This window comes from Balearica regulorum, chromosome 1 (genome assembly GCF_011004875.1).
Source record: "Balearica regulorum gibbericeps isolate bBalReg1 chromosome 1, bBalReg1.pri, whole genome shotgun sequence".
Classification (NCBI taxonomy): domain Eukaryota; kingdom Metazoa; phylum Chordata; class Aves; order Gruiformes; family Gruidae; genus Balearica; species Balearica regulorum.
Window position 1 is genome coordinate 22,007,393 of NC_046184.1, and position 18,395 is coordinate 22,025,787.

At 38.8% G+C, this 18,395-nt stretch overlaps 1 long non-coding RNA gene across 2 annotated transcripts in view; it reads left to right on the plus strand.

Moving 5' to 3' along the window:
• Positions 1–517: 517 nt before the first annotated feature.
• LOC142599956 (uncharacterized) overlaps positions 518–18,395 on the plus strand; it is a 28,478-nt gene continuing 10,600 nt past the window's right edge. Inside the window, exon 1 of one of the 2 annotated variants that reach the window (XR_012833465.1) lies at positions 518–795. This is a non-coding gene — a long non-coding RNA (uncharacterized LOC142599956). The remainder of the gene's footprint in view (positions 796–18,395) is intronic. The other variant, XR_012833463.1, reaches the window with a different exon arrangement.

The following is an 18,395-nucleotide window of genomic DNA, read 5'->3' on the forward strand; positions in this document are numbered from 1 at the left end:
TGTGGCAGGCACAGTGAGTCTGGATAAGTAAAGTGGTTTCCTTAGAAACAATAAAAGCAGAAACTATAAAGCAGAACATCCTCCCAACTGATGTGACTTTTTAATGGTACTGATAACACAGAGAACAGACGTAAGTAGCCTCACTGTTTGTACACAGCACACAGCACAGTTCCCCAAATAGCTGAATTACTTTCCATATAAGATCATAAAATCTAGATAGAATCTCACAGGGCTGCCATTAAGGAAGAGGGCACGACTATGACGTTCCAATATTAGTATTATAAGCTAAATATAGCAGCCGGCATTTCTGGTGCCCACTTGTGCTCATTTCTTCTGTGATAAGTAATTCATCTCCCTCTTTCATGTTAACAGTTAGCTCATGTGTATGGAAAGATGTGACCACTTCAGCAAGAACGCTTCTAGCAAACCCAGGCTAGAGCTCATACCAATAAGCCATTCCTTTGTCAAGTTTTTCAAAAAACAGGAGCCCAAATTAAGCATACGGACAAGCAATTCCTGAAAGCGCTGAATGTCCAACAGCACTTCAGCAGGACTAAGAGACCAGGAGGGGAAAGAAAAAAGTTTGCATTGATGTAGAAATCAATTTGGTAAAAAACCTTCATGTTCATCTCTGAATGTCACAGGAAGTAAGGGACCACAAGCAATCGTGCATGGTCCTCAGTGGGCAGTGAGTAATGCTGTGTTTCAGTTAAAGGGCATAAATGCACTGACTTCAGATTATTGAGTTGGTTTTCTGACCACTCTGTATCTCTGCAGCCACATGCACCATTCTGGGTGAGTCTTTGTAATCTCCTTTACAGAACTTTATAATATAATAAATATAAACTGTAAGCTGAAAGCAAAAAATTATATGGAAATACTGGGCACTGAAAAGGTGACATGCAATTTCATAGTTTTTACTGTTTTCTAAACCATTTCTCAATTCTTTAAAACTGACATACAGAGCTGTATGTTTAGAAGAGTAATGAAGAGGCAATGGGCTAGGTCTCTGCCAAAACCTTTGGCTCAGTCCATGCATAGAAATTGGCAGAGGCTGGGATTGCCACAGAGTTTTTGTCTCTGTGATTATAGCAGACACCTGCATTCACAAGCAATATTCTCAATGCGCATTATTAAGATGCTGCTCAGTCCTAAGGGTGTTCTTGGAGATACAAAGGTCAAAGAAAAGCATTAATGGCCATCCAAGAATTGTACCTGCACAGATCCACGTCCTAGATTGGCTTGTAGAGATTAGCCATAACTCAAATGAAGCTAAATTTAGGAAGGACACAAAAATTATCAAGCTGTTTTTCCAATGTGCCATTTATTTTCCAGAGCACAAGTGTTCAAAGAGAAAAGGAATTGTCCTGGAAAAAATTAATACTTTATTTTTTTAGTATTTTCTAGCATATTTGAGGATGGCTTCTCAAGGAACCCATGTGAGTGCAAACTCTGCAGCCAGCACAAATATCTTTGGCTCTGGAATCACTTTTCATTCTAAATCTGTGGCAATTTACACTTTCCTGGCTTTTTGTTCCTCCTCTCTCCAAATTTCTGACTTATTTGCTTTTTCTGCTTCTTGTATTATTTCCTCCTTTATGTTATATGTACCACAATGTATGTCATATATAAATATTTTCACCTTTTACCTTATCTTTTCACCTTTGCTTTGCAAACAGGGCTTATGGAATCACAGTGTCTGTTTCCATGCACACGTGTGCTGTGTTGCAGATCTCCGTGTGCACACATGCTCCCTTCTCTCGTAGCACCAAATAGTTTTTGAAACTGATCTCCTGTTACAAATAAATTTCACAGAATGATCAAGAACGTATGAAAACCTTGAAAATTCAAAGAAAGCAGAAGGACCAGCAGCGTAGCATTCAATAAGTATCAATAATGCCTTATAAGTGTCTGAGGAAGTTTTTTTGAATACTAACCCTTGGAGAAGTGGAGAAGAGAAAACCGAGGAGAGACAAGAACCACCAGAAAACAAGGGGGTTTTATACAGTTAGTCAGAAAAAAACTTTTTTGTTTATTCGTTCTTTCTTCTCCCCTGCTCTTTTATGTATTGAATCAGGTCAGGAATGGTAATAAACGAAAAGGCAATTACTGTAGTAGAAATACAATCACTCATATTCACAGGAGCCAACCATGACTGCAAAGAGCAACTATATAAACATTTGTCTTCTGGATGCTTCTTGAGGAAAACAAGTTTTAAGAGGTTTAAATAAATACAATTTCACCAATTATTTTCCACCTGTTAGTTAAAGTGTCTTTCTTTCCTTGGCCTTTAACTCATATTCCTTCTTCATCTTTCACTAAAAATGAATCTATTGTAATCGCAGCTTTCAAAAATTAAATCTTCTTATTTTCCCCTCATTTCTCATTTGCTGACCACCGTAATAATTACTCTTAACAACTGGCAAATATGTACTATATGGACAAGAGTAAAATTTCAGATTCTGTTGTACTAGTATGCAAAATATTAATCCTTTTTTGCCTGTGCAGTTTTCAGTGTTTCTGAAAATACAAAGCAACCTTGGAATACCAAAATAATTTCAGAAGTGAATAAAATTAGTCTAAACAGTGCTCTGTGGTGACTAAGAAATGGGTCACCTTTGTTATTTGAAAACGGACTTTTGGGGGCATGTGACTTAAGCTGGCTACATATCTACACTAGGTCTCAAACACCGTTAGTACAGAATAATACACTACAGAACACAGAGAAATAGTTGCTGAAGCCCAGACTCTCAAGGTAAGCAACACCTTTGGCCAAGGTGTCTGCTATAGAGACACTAATGCTGCAGTTACCTATGACTTTTGCTGAACAAGGCCCTTCAAACTGCTATTTCTCTTTCTCTCCAGCTCAGCAGATCATCTTTTCTCGATATCTAATTTGAAGATAAAATGTAATTCATTTTTATAGTTATATATCAGGGGTCAGTGTGTTGTTTTGCACAGATGGGTTTTATTCTACCATCTCTTTGCCTGTTTCATCTAAAAGTTTAAAGGTTCTTTAGTGGGTTTCCAAAGTGTATAGCAGAAGGAAAACATAACTGTTTCAAGCAAGGTAAACTGTCCTAGGTAGCTCTAAGAGAGGTAAATTATTAAGAAATTTCAGAATTAAATGTAGAAGAACTTTTCTTCACAGCTGTTATAATGGGACAATGCAATTTATGTCTGTGTGTATGAATGATAGGAAATTGTTTGGAAGATGTTTGTATCCAGAGATAATTTTAGCACACTTTACATTCATAAACAACACAGGTCTTCTACTGCCTTTGATACTCTGGTTTCATTCAAGCCTTCTAACAGATTTAACACTATTACAAAACGTATTCCTATATCTGTATTATATATAATATATGAAATGCCTTTGTACAGGCTATCACAAAACGCCTCCTTACCAAATACTATTGCACACACCACAGTTGATTCTGCCATGGAAAAACTTACAGATCATTGTGCTTAGGAAAGGGCAAAATACAGATGGAAATCTGTTTGTAAAAATAAATCTGTTATGTTTTAGGAGTTAGTTTTTGTCCATGCAATACAGCAAGGAGTATCATATGGCTGCATTTGTCCATCAGTGCCTTAGGAAAGAAATTAAGAAGCCACAATTTAATCCACTTCCCCTTTGCTTTTGGGATTCATTTGCTGCTGCCAATCATGTACATCAATCCTACCTCAGTTTGTAGACCAAGCAACCAAAAAAGCTGCTTGCATCTTACACATCCTTTCTAAAGAGAAGGCAACCACACGCTTCTGGAAGGCAAGATCCAAATCATTTAGATAGATAGACATATAAATTTAAAAGCTCAGGTCCTTGCTTCCTTCTGTGCCCCTGTGTAGCTAAGTCTGTCCTGTAGTTTTTACCTTCACTCTGTGTGTGTTCATGTACATCAAACTTCAACAGCCTGCTTAAATTAGAAGTGGCTTTCAAAGATACACTTCTGAGCAAGAATGTTAACATGACTAAGGATAGGGAGTTTTAGTCTTAAATCAAATTGATTTGCTTGATCATTTGACCTCTCTACTTCACCTTTTAGTCTATCTATAACTAAAACTACAATTCCCATGTTGCAAGAGAATTTATTCTCTCCACTAAAGCCTCTAAAATTCTGAATTATCTCATTGAATTTACATCTAGGCTGATAAGGATGACAATCCCTATGCCAGCAGCTCTAATGAATATTGTGTTTTCTGAGTATGGTTATATCAACTAACTAGTTTAGATGAACTGAATTGCACCATCGATTTGTGCTAGTGCTATACTTCACATGATTTGTGCTAGTGCTATACTTCACAGGATTTTACTCCTTGGAAGTGATCCAACGGGAAGTTCAATACCTGACAGATTTGGGGTGTTGTCATCTAGTCTGCTAGGTTTTCATCTCCGAAATTATGTACTTAAGGGATGCCCGGGCTCTTTCACACAGAGACCCTTGCAGAAAAAAAATCTCCCCAAAGATGCATAGCTAATAGCATTATTTCAAGTAATCTGCTTTTGCCAGACTTTGTCTTTGTCCCACAAAACAGCCGGAGAACTGCACATGGATGAGAAGGCGGCTGCTGAAATTTCAGCAAATTATTGTATTCACTGTTGTCCTGACAAAAATCAGAACTCTGGTTACATCAGAGTGAATGAAGTGGGAAGTGAGAGTAATTTTTAAACTGTGTTAATTTACTGTAAAATAAAGAAGAAAACATTTAAATAGTCATAAGTTACATAACTGACATTTTAAATAAACAGCTTGTTGTTAACAACAGCCTGGCAAGCCTCTAGAAACTGAGGATGACAGTGCTAATGTCAGGGTGGGAGAATCGCCTCTTGTGTGTTCTTGTACTGAACGCTGGGAATGGGATTCATCTCCCCTAACTTCAGGCCTCTGTCAGCTAAGGGTGGATTTCAGCTCCAGACCCAGGCATGCGACTAGGTGTACGTTCAGTGTCTGAGCTCCTGTTATAGTCTTTGCTGATCTAGTCAGCTGAGTCAGTGCAGTACAGAGAGCTCCTGAGATGGACTCAAAAGTGGGTGACTACTTTTGGGTAAGCTGAATAGCTTTCTCACTTCTGCTAGCTCTATTGACTAGATTTGACATTCAACTCTGTTGCATAACCTTTGGTGTTTATCATCATTTGAGATTCCCCAGGTGTCTATGATGTCAGCTGAAGCCTCTCAGGTATGGGGTGGAGCCTATAGGAGACCTATACCTTTTTGTTACAGCAGTTGGAGACTATGCTGGGTACGCTGGGGCATTTCAGATGACATATGAGTTGTACCCTCAATGATTATAGTAGAAACTTAAACATCTGGGTCACATGCAGTCACCTTCCTGTACACATGTAAATTTAGTGTCTCGGTCTTTCTCAACATGGATGACTGATGCTGTCTGAGTTACCCAAGCAATTTCTAATTATGCTCTAGCTCCTCCTCCAGAAGTGCCTGGATTGTCTTTAGGCCACCAGTTGTATTCAACAGCTTTGCAGACATCTGGAATACTTCAGGCAAGAAGTTACACTAAACACATATGTTTAGCCAGCTTCTAATCTAAGCTAGTGGTTAAATTTCCTCTCCAGACAACAGAAAGGTATAGGTACTTCCGTAATCCATTCATCCCTCGTGAATGGTGAAACAGATTTCTAAAACTGATTCTCTGCTGAGTACAGTGGGTAATAACACAACTTTCTGAGTGTAAAAGAAATAATTTTCAGGTGAACAAAAGTGGTGAGAGTGTCCAAGACTGTTAGCACTATTTCACAATGAATCATTACCAGTATTGACTTCGCCTGTGTTGAAGAGGCATCTAAGTACCCCCCTACAAAAAATTTACTGGCCAGAAGTAGAAGACTACAGACTTGTTAGGGAACACCAGCAGTAGTGCACACTGGATGTTATTATCATACAGACTGTCAGAAAAGGCACAAGAATACATGGTGCTTCACTTATGAGTTATGTAGGCTCATCCAGACAGTCTTTTCTGAGTGCAAATTGTCTCTCAAAAAAAAAGGTTAAGATATTACAAGGTGCTCCTTAAGAAGTATCACAGTATTTTATTTTCTCTTGTTTGGCTTCTATTATTTATCTCCCACATTTGTGTGAGTAAGGGAAACCCCTTATCTTCCAGACTCTTACCTCCAGGTCAAGGGACTATTGTGTATTCGAGCCTTGGCCTTACATAATGCACTGTAAATCCTCGGTCTGTTGCCTAGACCTGTGCTTGCTCTGCTTGCATTTCATCATGACAGGAGGTGTATAAACTCCGAGCCAAAAGGCACCCAACAGGGCTTATCACAATGGATCGAGCACAGACCCTTCAGATCAGAACTTGTTTGTATCATCCTGAATTGGGGCTTAGGCAGAGCAAGTTCAGGCCTTCTCTGAAAAAGGCCATGTAAATAAACTTTCTTGTTAATTTTAGCCAAGTCTGTATCTAAACTTCACTTGCGGTATAACTTCAAACATCTCAGGATGGCTGTTTCCCTCTGAGGTCTCGCAGTACGGGTACAGAAAAACTCTGACAGGCTTCATTGACACTGTTTTGTTACAGGAACTGTGGGCACCTTTGAACACCATTTAATTGCATGTGATAGCCAGACCTGTGGGCTCTTTCAAAAATACCTTGAGATGTGAAATAATGTAATATCCTCAAGGTTGCAAAGCTATTGCATTCTGTTATGGGATAATTGTCATATTTTGAATGCAAGTTCTGTAGTATTTAGGAAGACCGATCAGACATGACGGACCAAAACTTCTATTTACCCAGACAGGATTTTAACCTCTTTCAAGACAGATAGAAAATACTTTGCCTTCTGCTTGCATGCTAATGCCTTTCTTTTAATCTCTTACTTTGTTTTGTAAAAGGGGACATTTATGCAGATCATAAAAATCACCTAACAATTCCTTCTGGCTGAGAGGGTTGGGAGGTTTTTTGACCTGTAGAGCTAAACCTCTGTACATCACTGCAAGTTACTGAAGGTGGGATATGTTACATAGCTCTCTCGCTTCATTTTACATGGAAATCTATCTTTGGGTTCAAGTGAACTCATAATCTCATTTTCCTCAAATATTAAGAAAGAACAATACATCAAAAAGGCCAGAAAAAAATCCATTATGTAACTCCAATTATGGGGAAAAAAGATAATAAGGTGTAAGTGGAGTCCTTTTCAGCCAACATTTTAGTAAAAGTTGCATTGTAATTCGACAGTTCTATGATCGATGTTTTATTCAAATTTAGTAATATAAAACCTAATCACACAGAAAGAGCATTGACAAATATGGTTAATAGCACCTTTCCCAATATTGTATCAAGGCACAAATGGTACAAAGTTAATGCAAAATAGCTACAATAATGTACAGGAATTAAAAAAAATGGATTTGAGAATGTGTTAAAATTATTCAGTTACATTATTATATATTTTTGGCAATCTGATTTTGTCAAATTTTTAAAATGAATGTAACATTTATAATTGTAAATGAGAAAATTAGCATCAGAGCACATTAAAAAAAGAGGATTCATTATGCTTAGGATGCCTGACTCACTGAAGTGTGGTGAGTAGGAGGATCTGTGTAGTAACCTGAATTGTACTGAAGATAAAGTACATTTTGTATTCTTTTCTGTCTCTCTCTTCAGACACTCATGAACCAAACCTCCATACAATACAGATGAATAGAATTTTGGCTATTTTTCTGAACCAACTTCATATAATTATTAAAGATGTACAAGCTGTTTTACAAACAGTGGGATGGAAACTGGCTAGAGGAACATAAGCTGAGGAACAAAACTGAGACAAGCCTGTCTGCTTTTATGAAAATGATCACATATTGTAATCGGCATAACTTTTATAGTAGGAACATCTTCCACATGTCAGCCAATACAGCCTAAATAAATCCTTTCTGTGATTTTTGGGCTCAGGTCCATACAAGTCAGTCAAATCACATTATTGCATGCAGATGCTGAAAACACTGCTGATCTCCGTGCTCTGCGGTCTCATTCTTCATCATGCTCATCCTGACTAAGAGTGTAAACATAAAAAGGCTTCAAGAGAATCAAATTCCAGAAATACAAATTCCTGCTATAATGAGTAGTTGGACCTCTGTCTGACCTAGTGGACAGAAGAAGATGATATTATAACATTTCATACTAGGAAAAAATAAATTAAAGTATAACAGTCATTTCCACAGAGTGCACAAAGAAATGAACAGAGAATGAAGTTAACTAACCCCTGCAAAACTTGTCCCCAAACCAGAATAAATACAGATTAATTGGTATTGCCCAGTCACTCTCTTAGCTCTATAAAATTATTTCAAATTTTCCCCTTCATCCCACTCTCCCTTCAGACCCATCTTTACTTCTCAAGAGGAGGAAACTGTAATGTGAATTCTGGAGGCCTGAACAATTTCACATATGTTTTGTTTCACTATACAATCTACAAGCATATTTTTGTTATGTTACTCTTTGCCACATGTTCATCAATAAGAACAAGCATGGCAAATGCATCCTGTATTTATTGTTAGGCATAATCATATTTTAAAAGTTTGAACTAGATAAGCAAGAAGAGGAATCATCATATCTCACAAACATTGGCAAGTATTGACTACTTATAAATTGACTTTTATTCACATGAACTAAATAGATATAGTAAATATACTGTGATTTCTATGGATCTGTTTGAAATAGGTGAAAATACATGTTTCCTACAAACGACCAGAAAAATTCACTACCACTAGTTCCTGCTCGATACTCTCGCATTCGGTGCTTTGCTCATGATTTCTCCACTATCCCTGTAAAACCTCTCAGTGCAGATAGGAAGGTCTCAGTCACCCAGAGTGATTTCATTACATGACTGAAGGAAACATCAAATCAGAATGGAAGTTTAGAAGGACTGGGAAGGAGATGGGTAAACAAAGAAACGGAATGGGATGAGTATTATTTTGAACAGTTGCTCTGATGTGCCCTGTCTTCAGGACTCTTGAACACTTCTCTAGTTCCCTAGCCGACTTGCAGCTCTGTACACAGAGTAGTACCCCCCCCTTCCCAAAGACTACCAGCAAAAAAGCTGAACTTCAAAAATTTTTAAAAACACTGAAAAGTAAGTTGCTGAGATACTTCATTCATATCATATACAATTTTTGTGTGTGTAAAAGAAGAAAGAATCTAAAAAGAGAAATCATGAAACATCCATTTTAAGCATAGAAATCGTGAAACATTTAAGCATTTTAATCACGAAACATGCATTTTAAGCATTTTACTGGAGTAACTAGTGGTCTTAACTCAAGACAGCAGCTAGGCAAAGATGGAAGCAGGGGGGTAATAGAAAGAGATTTTTACAGATAAAATTGTTTGAAGGGGAAACTAACGTCCTAGAGGAAAGGGGTGACAGGACATAGAGTGACAAAGTTATAAGGATAGTCTCGAACGGCGAGCAAGATCATCATTCTTTCAATCTCCCTTGACTTTCTTGATTTTGATTGTGGCCTCAGGGCATGGCTGCAACATACACAGTAAATAATAAACAATGCAATAGGTCCTCAAGGCATTCTCTATTTCAGTGGAGCTCTTGACCTATGAACATCCTGGAAATAGTTTTTTTGGCACTGTCATAAATAAATTGGGCCATTTGTTGCTTGAGGGGGCCATTCTGGCAAGATTTTTCGGAACGTAAAATGGGCCATGGCTGCTGACAGAGGTTGAACGTGTCCTTTTGCGTGCAATGAAAAGATGCCAAAGAACTCGAATGAACTGAAAAAAAAATAGAATAAACAAAGAAAATTTGCATATTTATATTCTTCAGTCATTTTAAGTTTTGAGCAAAGATTCAAGACTTTTTGCTACATTTATAATATAAGAATTAAGAGCTGACCAGGTCTGCAAAAACGTTTACTTCCTAAAAATAAAATGAATAAATAAATTACTAATGTTCCTAAAACTCAAGTATTTACATTAATTGAAATTCCACAATATTTTATTTTAGAAATATTGCAATACAAAAGTTTTACTACAAAGGTAGGAAGCTTTCTTATTAGAGACCCTCTCTAGAATCAGAAGTCCTAGGACTTACAGGACAGAGGATCACAAAGGTGCAGCAATGTTTTGCATTACACTAAAAAATTCTGATGTCAGATTTCTAAAAAAGCAAACAGAAAGCAGCTTCGCACCTCAGTGTCTCATAATTGGTGACCAACACCAATGTAATTTTTTTTTAGCCTACATACAGACTCCTTCAGGTTCTGAAAAATCTTAGTTCCCTGCTTTATACTGGACCAGATTAAATAGGAACATTTGCAATTGTATTCAGCAGTTGTATCTCTTTCCTGGTGGTAGTTTTGTAGAATGGGAGAGGAATATAAACAAATCTTTCAGACTGAAGAGACAAAACAGTGTCTTATGTCTGGAAAGTCATCTATTGTAGAAGAGGTGAGCATTGCCACAGCAACATTTGTAATTTAAATCAGTGAATGTAGTTCAAGTGTGGCAAGTACCCTGGGAGAATTATTCTGATTTAGAGGATGAGATATCCTTGTTCAGAATCCCATATGACTTTCACCTGTGTATGTCCTGCTTCACCAAAAATGTTACATTGGTTACCAAAATAATTTATGGATTGCCCACCCAGAGTTGTCTTTGCCTCTTGGCAGGTTCCTTTAAAGCTGTAGATCCAATAAACCCCAGAAATCTCAGATGCCTGGTAAGCCATCTGAGCAATTATTTAAAACCCACGAAGTCCAAGGTCTCCTATATGGTAGGATTTTCAGTCAACCAAGTGAAAAATTCAGGACATTGTATAGAAGAGAGTAAACCTGCCTAGATGTTTTCTAATGGAAAGCCTTGTCAAACTGAAAATTCACTGAGATTGATATGTTCTGTGGGAATATGCCAATTTCAGTGCATTTCTGACGGATAGTTTAAATACACTTTAAAACATAAATATGTTTATGTTCACCCATCCCCAATCAGTGTTCGTTTCCGTGTTAAACCTTACACAATTTCCAAGCAGTAGAGGTTTTCACCAAGATAGTAACACCTTTTCTTCCCTGACTAGGAATCCAACTTGCCACTTACTGCCAAAAGTGAAAGTTTATGTTTCTTTGCTTGGCTTAGAGGTACTGCTCTTCTATTTGCAGATTAGCTTTATTTGTGTAGGTGGGGCTGACCTCTTCATCCAAACTGGCTACCCCAAAAGCTCAAAAATCATCAGTCAACCCTCACAACACAGCAAAGCACCCATCTACAAAGTAAAATCACATGATATGGCAGTTCTTTTGGAAATCTAGTAGTAAGAACATGCCGCTCATAGGACTGATAAAGCTGTTCAGAAACATTGCTCTGAAACTTCTCTTAAAATTCATAGATTCGGTAAAATTAGAACATTTGCAGAGCAGTTCAGTTTCACCAAGTACCTGCCAAGTCTCCTGCTCAGCCCTGCAGCAGTTTAGTTCAGGGTCGGAGATCCCAGAGTTGCCAGTCTGCATGCCAGCTGGCATCGAAGAGATATAAATAAAACATGTTGCGGGGGGGAAGTCATTGTTCTTTTCCTATGCATCCCTGCAGTGGTGATCACACTGCCTCAGCAACCTTGCTTGCGCCACACAGTCTAGGACTAAATAAATGTTTGTATTCTTTATAGTGGTAGGGAAGATTGCAAATATGAAATTGCATTCATCATGTAATTAGGAAAGTTAGCATACATTGCAAGCTGAGGTGTGAATGCTGCACCTGTATCCAGGCTGGGGGTACTCAAGTTGTAATCGACCTACCACCGGTAGCAGTGAATTTAGACAATATTCATTGGCTAGGTAAGGACCCAGAATCCATGGTAGGCACATTCCTCACAATCAAAATGTTTACCATTATTGGAATTTACTAGACTTTAATTGTTTTTCCTGCAGTTTCCCATGCCAGGTGTCTGCTCAAAGCTGATTCATTTTGATGTTTCTGCAAAAGATGGTTCGGTCATTTCTGAGAATAATAGCAGAGGAGAGTACGTGTATCGGCTGTTCCAAAAACTTTTGCATCTCTTTCAATGAGAAGCCTAGGTAGCTCAAATGCACCTTTACTTGACATAAGAGATAAAAAACCCCCAGAGATAGAGAAGTCAGAAATAAGGGGAAGAGAAGGCAAATAAAGGGGGAAATAATAGTTAAATAAATCTTCTGCTCCCATCATAGTGGATTCTTTCTGTGCGTGGTATTCAAGACAGTAACTTCCTAGAATCTTTGGCAGAAATTTATCAGACATTACTTTGAATATTGTACTTAAAGAGGAAAAGAAAATAAACCCCCAAACTCCACCTGGTATTCAGGAAGATGTCTCATTGCATTGTCTTCAGGTAGCAGAAGCAATTTTGTCTGACATCTTCCAGTTAGTAATAATGCCCTGGTTTCATATGCCACTGGCATACTAGCCCATTACTTAATTGGTTAATAAACAGATATATTCAATAATCATGGTGGACTGTGCCAAACTGCCAGTCTTTGTTCTAGAAACATATGCTGGCAATTAATAATGATGATTTAATACAAGGATCTATTGCAAGCAGTTTTCGGTTGCTACGAATTTGTACAGGGGGAGAAAGCACATTCAGGTTTTCAAGGTCTTCTGCATCTAAGAGGGAGGAAAATAAGCAAAGAGGCTGGTATAGTACGGGTGCTTTCCCCTGATCAAATGGAGAGGGCGATGGAGAAAGCAAGCAAACACAAGGAGATCCGTCCAGCTTTGTGAGATATCAAGCCACGGGGATTCTATGATAACAGTGCTAAGAGACTGCATTAGCGCAGCCAGAAAATACAGGCAGATAATCAAATGACAGTGAAAATGGCAGGGTGGATAAATCTGGTTCAACAGGGAGTCTTTATTCAGAGGGGCTGATACTGCTGTGTCGTGACGCAGTTCGGCAGGCTGCAGCGAGGCCGGCATGTGGCTCCACAAGAACAATAGCGATTGACTACAGATGGGCACTTCCTCTCCAAAAACACTCCTCGCAGCTCACTTGCAGGGAGGGATACGCAGACATACGCTCACATCTCCATGGCAACCACTTACTTCAGCGTGACATCAAGCCCAGATCAAAACTCCATAGGCGTCAGATAGTACATGCTGTTTCTTTCCTTGAATTAATAATATTGATTTAAAAGGCAGGTTCCATTAACTGTTTCTTCTCTATGCTGGGAATAATTACTGTCTGCAGTGCCTGTATTAGTCCGATGACTTGAAAACAAGAAGCACAGCATCGAGTTAAATAATTCATGTTCTGCTGCTGCTCACTCTGTTCTTAGAAGCAGAGTTATCGCTAACTGGGCACAGCAATTTCAACACAGGGGTGATAGGATTACAAAATGTCTAATTGCCCTCTCATGTGATATGATTACTTTTCTGAAAATGCTTTAATTCTTCCAAGCAGAGGCAAACAATCCAGACAAGTGACCAAACAAGAACAGCCTGCATGAATACTGCTGAAATTTTCCTTCTGAAAGCAGTGAAAAGTACAGTTGAGGCTTCATTCTCCTCCACCCCACCTCTTCCCCTCCTCAAAAAAGCCAGTGTGAAGAACCCTTTTCAAAAGTAAACACCCAGTCATGAGAGTCTGGTGGTGAAGGAGTTCCTTAGTCTACTCTTTGGGAGCACCTCTCAGTCAGTTATATGATGTTAGCAAGCTCTGTGGCGCTTCTCAGTTAATATTCCAAAGCTGCAAGGTTGGTGGTCATGATACAGTGTCTCAGGGTGGGCTTGCTTGTAAAACTGGAGGGAAAGGGAACAGAAATCCTCAGGTTTCTGTGATACATGAAGAGTGCCTCAAGGAGAAAAGCCTGAACAAACCAGGACAGTGCCACTTCTTAGTGAGGGATGGGAAGCAGGGATTTTTTACAATCTAGGCAAAAATATTTTTGGCATCTGAACAAGTTTTTCTGTTCACAAAGGGAAAGCTACTGCTTTGGGGATATATTAGGAGACTGAGTATGTGATAGCATTCAAGAATGTCAAAATGGCACAGAGTCGCCTGGGCAGTAGGTCATCTACTGCCTGAGCAAATGTTCCTACTTACTACGAGAAGTGTTGATTAGCTGGTTTATTTGGAAATCTTGAAGCAGAACACATTTCCTGAAGGAGCTGGAGGCTCATCTAATTCTGAACTTGCATTAGGGAAAAATATGTACACTTAATGAACTTCCACACCAGACTAGAAGGTACCTACGGAACTCAGGTCCTTACAGGATTAAGCAGTTAAAGAAGGCAAAAACAGATGTACTGCTTCAGACCAAGAGTTCACCAGTAACCTGTTCTCAAGGACACTTGTAAGCCTATGCCAGAAGAATGGAAGAGGGCAAGAACAGGAAACCTAGTGCAAGAATAGGGAAATAATAGTATTTCCCCCATTTTTTTTTCCCATATCTGTCTATTTTCTGCACATGGGAATCTGTCAGACTTGACATATTTATTCTATTTAGTAATCACCAAAGGCTTCTTTTTTTGTACAATTTCCCTTGAAAGAAAACGCATGTTTTCATCCACAACATCCTTTGGCAAGGAGTTCCATAGATCTAATACTTATTTTAACTAAAGCTATTTTCTATTGTTTTGTTTTGAAACTGGCACCTACTAAATTTATTCAAGAGCCTCTAGTTCCTGAACAGATAGTGAAAAGTCAATCTCTGCAAAACGCTTTCACGTCACTCAGGAGTGGAGTGGGAGAAGGCAGTCTAGATTGCTGCCCAAGTTTTGGTGGATAATCGAGTATGAGTGTTCATATAGGAGAGGCTTAGATGCACAGAATTATTTATGTCCAACCAGATAGTTTGTATCTTCCAGTATATATTGACCAACAGGATTAGTCCAAAAAGTTCCTCTATCACAGATGTTAGTGACCAGCCTTGACCATGGAATTTGTCGTGGTGAATGTCACTATGACATTCTTTCAGATATCCTCAAACTATTGCATAGGTAGGAGTTAGGCATCTTCGTAAGAGTTTGTAAGAACAAAACCTAGCGTATGGGACACCAGTCAAAAAGATTAAGAACATAAGAAATTAATTTTTTTTTCTTTCACTCATTTATCCCTCTATAAGAGTATTGCAAAGCTGGACAAATGAACCTAATGATCTCTTGTCCAGCTTGCTTCAAACAAACATATTAGTCACAGAATTAACCTACAAAGTGTGGTGCTAATGTGAACAGGACAGTGGGAACTGCTTTGTTCATGTGACAAGCAAGGTTCCAAACTTGAACTACCTTAACTATGGAGAGACAGGACCATTTAAAGAGTCTGAATGTGCTGAGACACCGGTTGCCAGGTCTGTATTAAAGCGATTGTAGATAACATCCAATAAGAGACCTCAGTCTGCATTTCATGTGTGGTCTGGACTTGCACACGTGGCGTAAAACCCGCAGTGGTGATTCCCCTCAGCCACATGTAGCATGAGAAACAGTTCTGAGGTGTTTGGCATCACACCTACTACACGTTGGCAGCTGCTAGCCACGGCCATCTTTCAAACTCAGAATTAGGGTCTGGGCACCGTGAGGGGCTGTTGTTTTCTGCATAACTCAGAGCAATTGGCATTTCTAAAAATGGATTGTTGAAATGTGCTAGTCATAACATTCTGTTCTCTTCTCCCCAACTTCATGAAGCACATGCTTAGTTCAGCCACTCCGTCTAAATGAATTTTACTGTGGAGATCTCAGTGTCTTTCCCTCAGCAGTCTGTCAGTGGTACTGACCCAGTTCACATGGCTTTGGAATTAAATATCAGAATCACCATAACCAAATTCAAGGACAGGCGAAGGATGTTAAATATTGTCTTCTCTCTTACACGAGCACATGCACGCATGCACGCACACGCACAGGTATATATATAAATACACACACACACACAAAACTGGTGACAGTTTTCCATTTCTATTTCTGTTCTTTAACACCATTAGGGCACAGGGTTTATCCTAACCTTCTGTGTCCACTATCACTATGTTGTACTAATATATAGGAGGCCCTATCGTGGCTAGACTCAAGGCCTATTGTAATGTGCACTATGCAAACGTGAGAAAAAGAGATGGTCTGTCAAGAGAACAAATATAAATATATATTAACAAATACAGATCAGAATGAAGACAATAAGAAAATATTAATCAGCTTTAAAGATGGTTTAAAGGTCAACATACTAGCTGACAACGAGAAATACAGGAGAGCTTAGCACTTCCATATGAACAACCCATCCAAAAGTTGAGATGCAACATGAATGCAAATGAAACTGCTCGTTTGAAAATACATACGTAGGGAGGAATACACTTGGGAGAAAAGTGAGGAGTAGATGCTAAGGCCAGAGGTGAAAGTTCAATACCTGCTTTGTTGTGAAATTTACATCTTTAGAATAACTTAACATTGTCCAACAGCTATCCTAAGCTGCAGCCAGCCTTGGAAATCATGAAACCAGCTAACTTGTTTCCCCATACAAGGCAGCTTTGATCAGATGACTGAACTGTCAGTCAGCAGTGCTGTAGCCAGGATAGTTGTAGGCTTGTGAGAAGGATAGACTTTGTATCTTCTGTCAGGCCAAATGACATATTGGGGAGCAATGGGCAAGCTTCTGAGGATAGAAGTCTTTCCGAGCAGCAGAATGGGCTGCATTGTCTTTATTCATGTGGAGTTCCTCTTATAAGACTTTTATGGCACTTATAATTTCAGACAATTAACTTATGAAATATTTATATAATGCTGATTAATAGCATATTATAACAATATTAACATAATAATATTACCATTGCCTAAAGTTATATGATCTGCAGTGAAAGACCCAGCAAGTGGAGATATACAGCAGAGTGGCTGAACCTCAGTAGGATTGTACAGACAAAAAAGACATGAAGACCCTGAAACTAAAGATATTGGTTATCCTTTCAAAGCTGGACTGCTATCTGCTCAGTTGTGTCAAGATTGATATAAACATTATGTTTCAGTTCTCTGCAATACAGAATCCAACTATAGTTGGAAGAAAGGATCCTCCCTATATATTAATTTTAATATGTACTTTGACATTGGTTTCCCAAGGCATATACAGTTGAACTGTTTGTACATTTGTTCGTCAGACCGCACTTACTACATTTTGCATTATTGATTAATTTTCAGAAAATTAGAAAGAGAAGTTGAAGTCTCAAAGATAAATGAAATTGCTGCAAGTTTCACAAAGAATGTTGACTGGTTAAAGGAGAGTGCCAGGAAGGGAAAGACAGGCAGAATTCATCTGTTACACATCTTGTTTTGGCAGCAGAATACATGTACCTACTGGCCAGTCAGCCAAGCATACTGACTGGCAAACAAAAACGTGCACAGCTTTGGGTAGTCACAGCTAATGACTAATTTCATCTGTTCTGTGGATCACGGAACAACCTACTCGTATCTTTATCTGCAGAAGTGTTGCAATACAAAAAATCGGCAAAATTGTCAGTAAAGAAACATTGGAGACATATGTTATTCTCTACTGTCTGGCTGATTCAGCTTCACATTACAAATAGCCTTCCAAATATGTGAGAGCTCCTAAAAGCCTTTTTATGTAGCATGACATCCTACCAAACACAGAGCTGAAATGCCACAGGGGTACATTCAAATTTCAATATTCACGATTTTTAACAAGTGATAAACTAAGGCTCAACATCACTGGAGAGTGCAAACAACAATCATCCTGTGCCTTTACTTGCTGTGTTAGGAGTACTGTGGCGTCCTTGAAGAGAGAAGTATGAAAGGAAGCAACTGAGGGTACAGCTGCCTGATGTTGGAAGCTGATCTGAAATCCGTGTTAGACTCCAACCCTCGTGGTGCTCTTGCCCACCCCCACCTTATGACAGCGCTGTACCACTGAGCAATCAGACACATCGGGGATTGTTCTGCTAAAAATCAGTTATTTTCCAGTGGGTTTGGCTTTTAATAGGATGAAATCCATGATTGGGATGACCACAATGAAGAATCTGGGAGTTCTCATCTGGGAGCAAAGAAATGGGAGTAGTTTTCTCCTTTCAATGGCAGTCCAGCCTTAGGTGATGAAGCCATGGCTCTGAGACAATTCAGCAAACCACTAATTGCAGTATTTGGCCTGAGTACTTTGCTAAAGAGACACATTGGAAAGACAGGACTGCAGAAGAGGTGCTAAGAAAATACATCTGCCCTGATTTGCAGTCAGCCTAGAATCTGCATTGTATTCCCTGTGCTCTGAAGGCGCATTCAGCAAGGCAGAGCATTTTATTAGTATATGAGAAAGAGGTTTATATGGGAAAGGTGTTTCTTTCCTAGACAGAAAAATACTAGAGAGAATGCAGATTCACTAATATCTCCATTGCAGCAGACAGGTGCAATGATTTGGGACCACCCATCTTCAGTTTGGATTAAAATTTGGCCCAAATACTTCCTTAAAACATG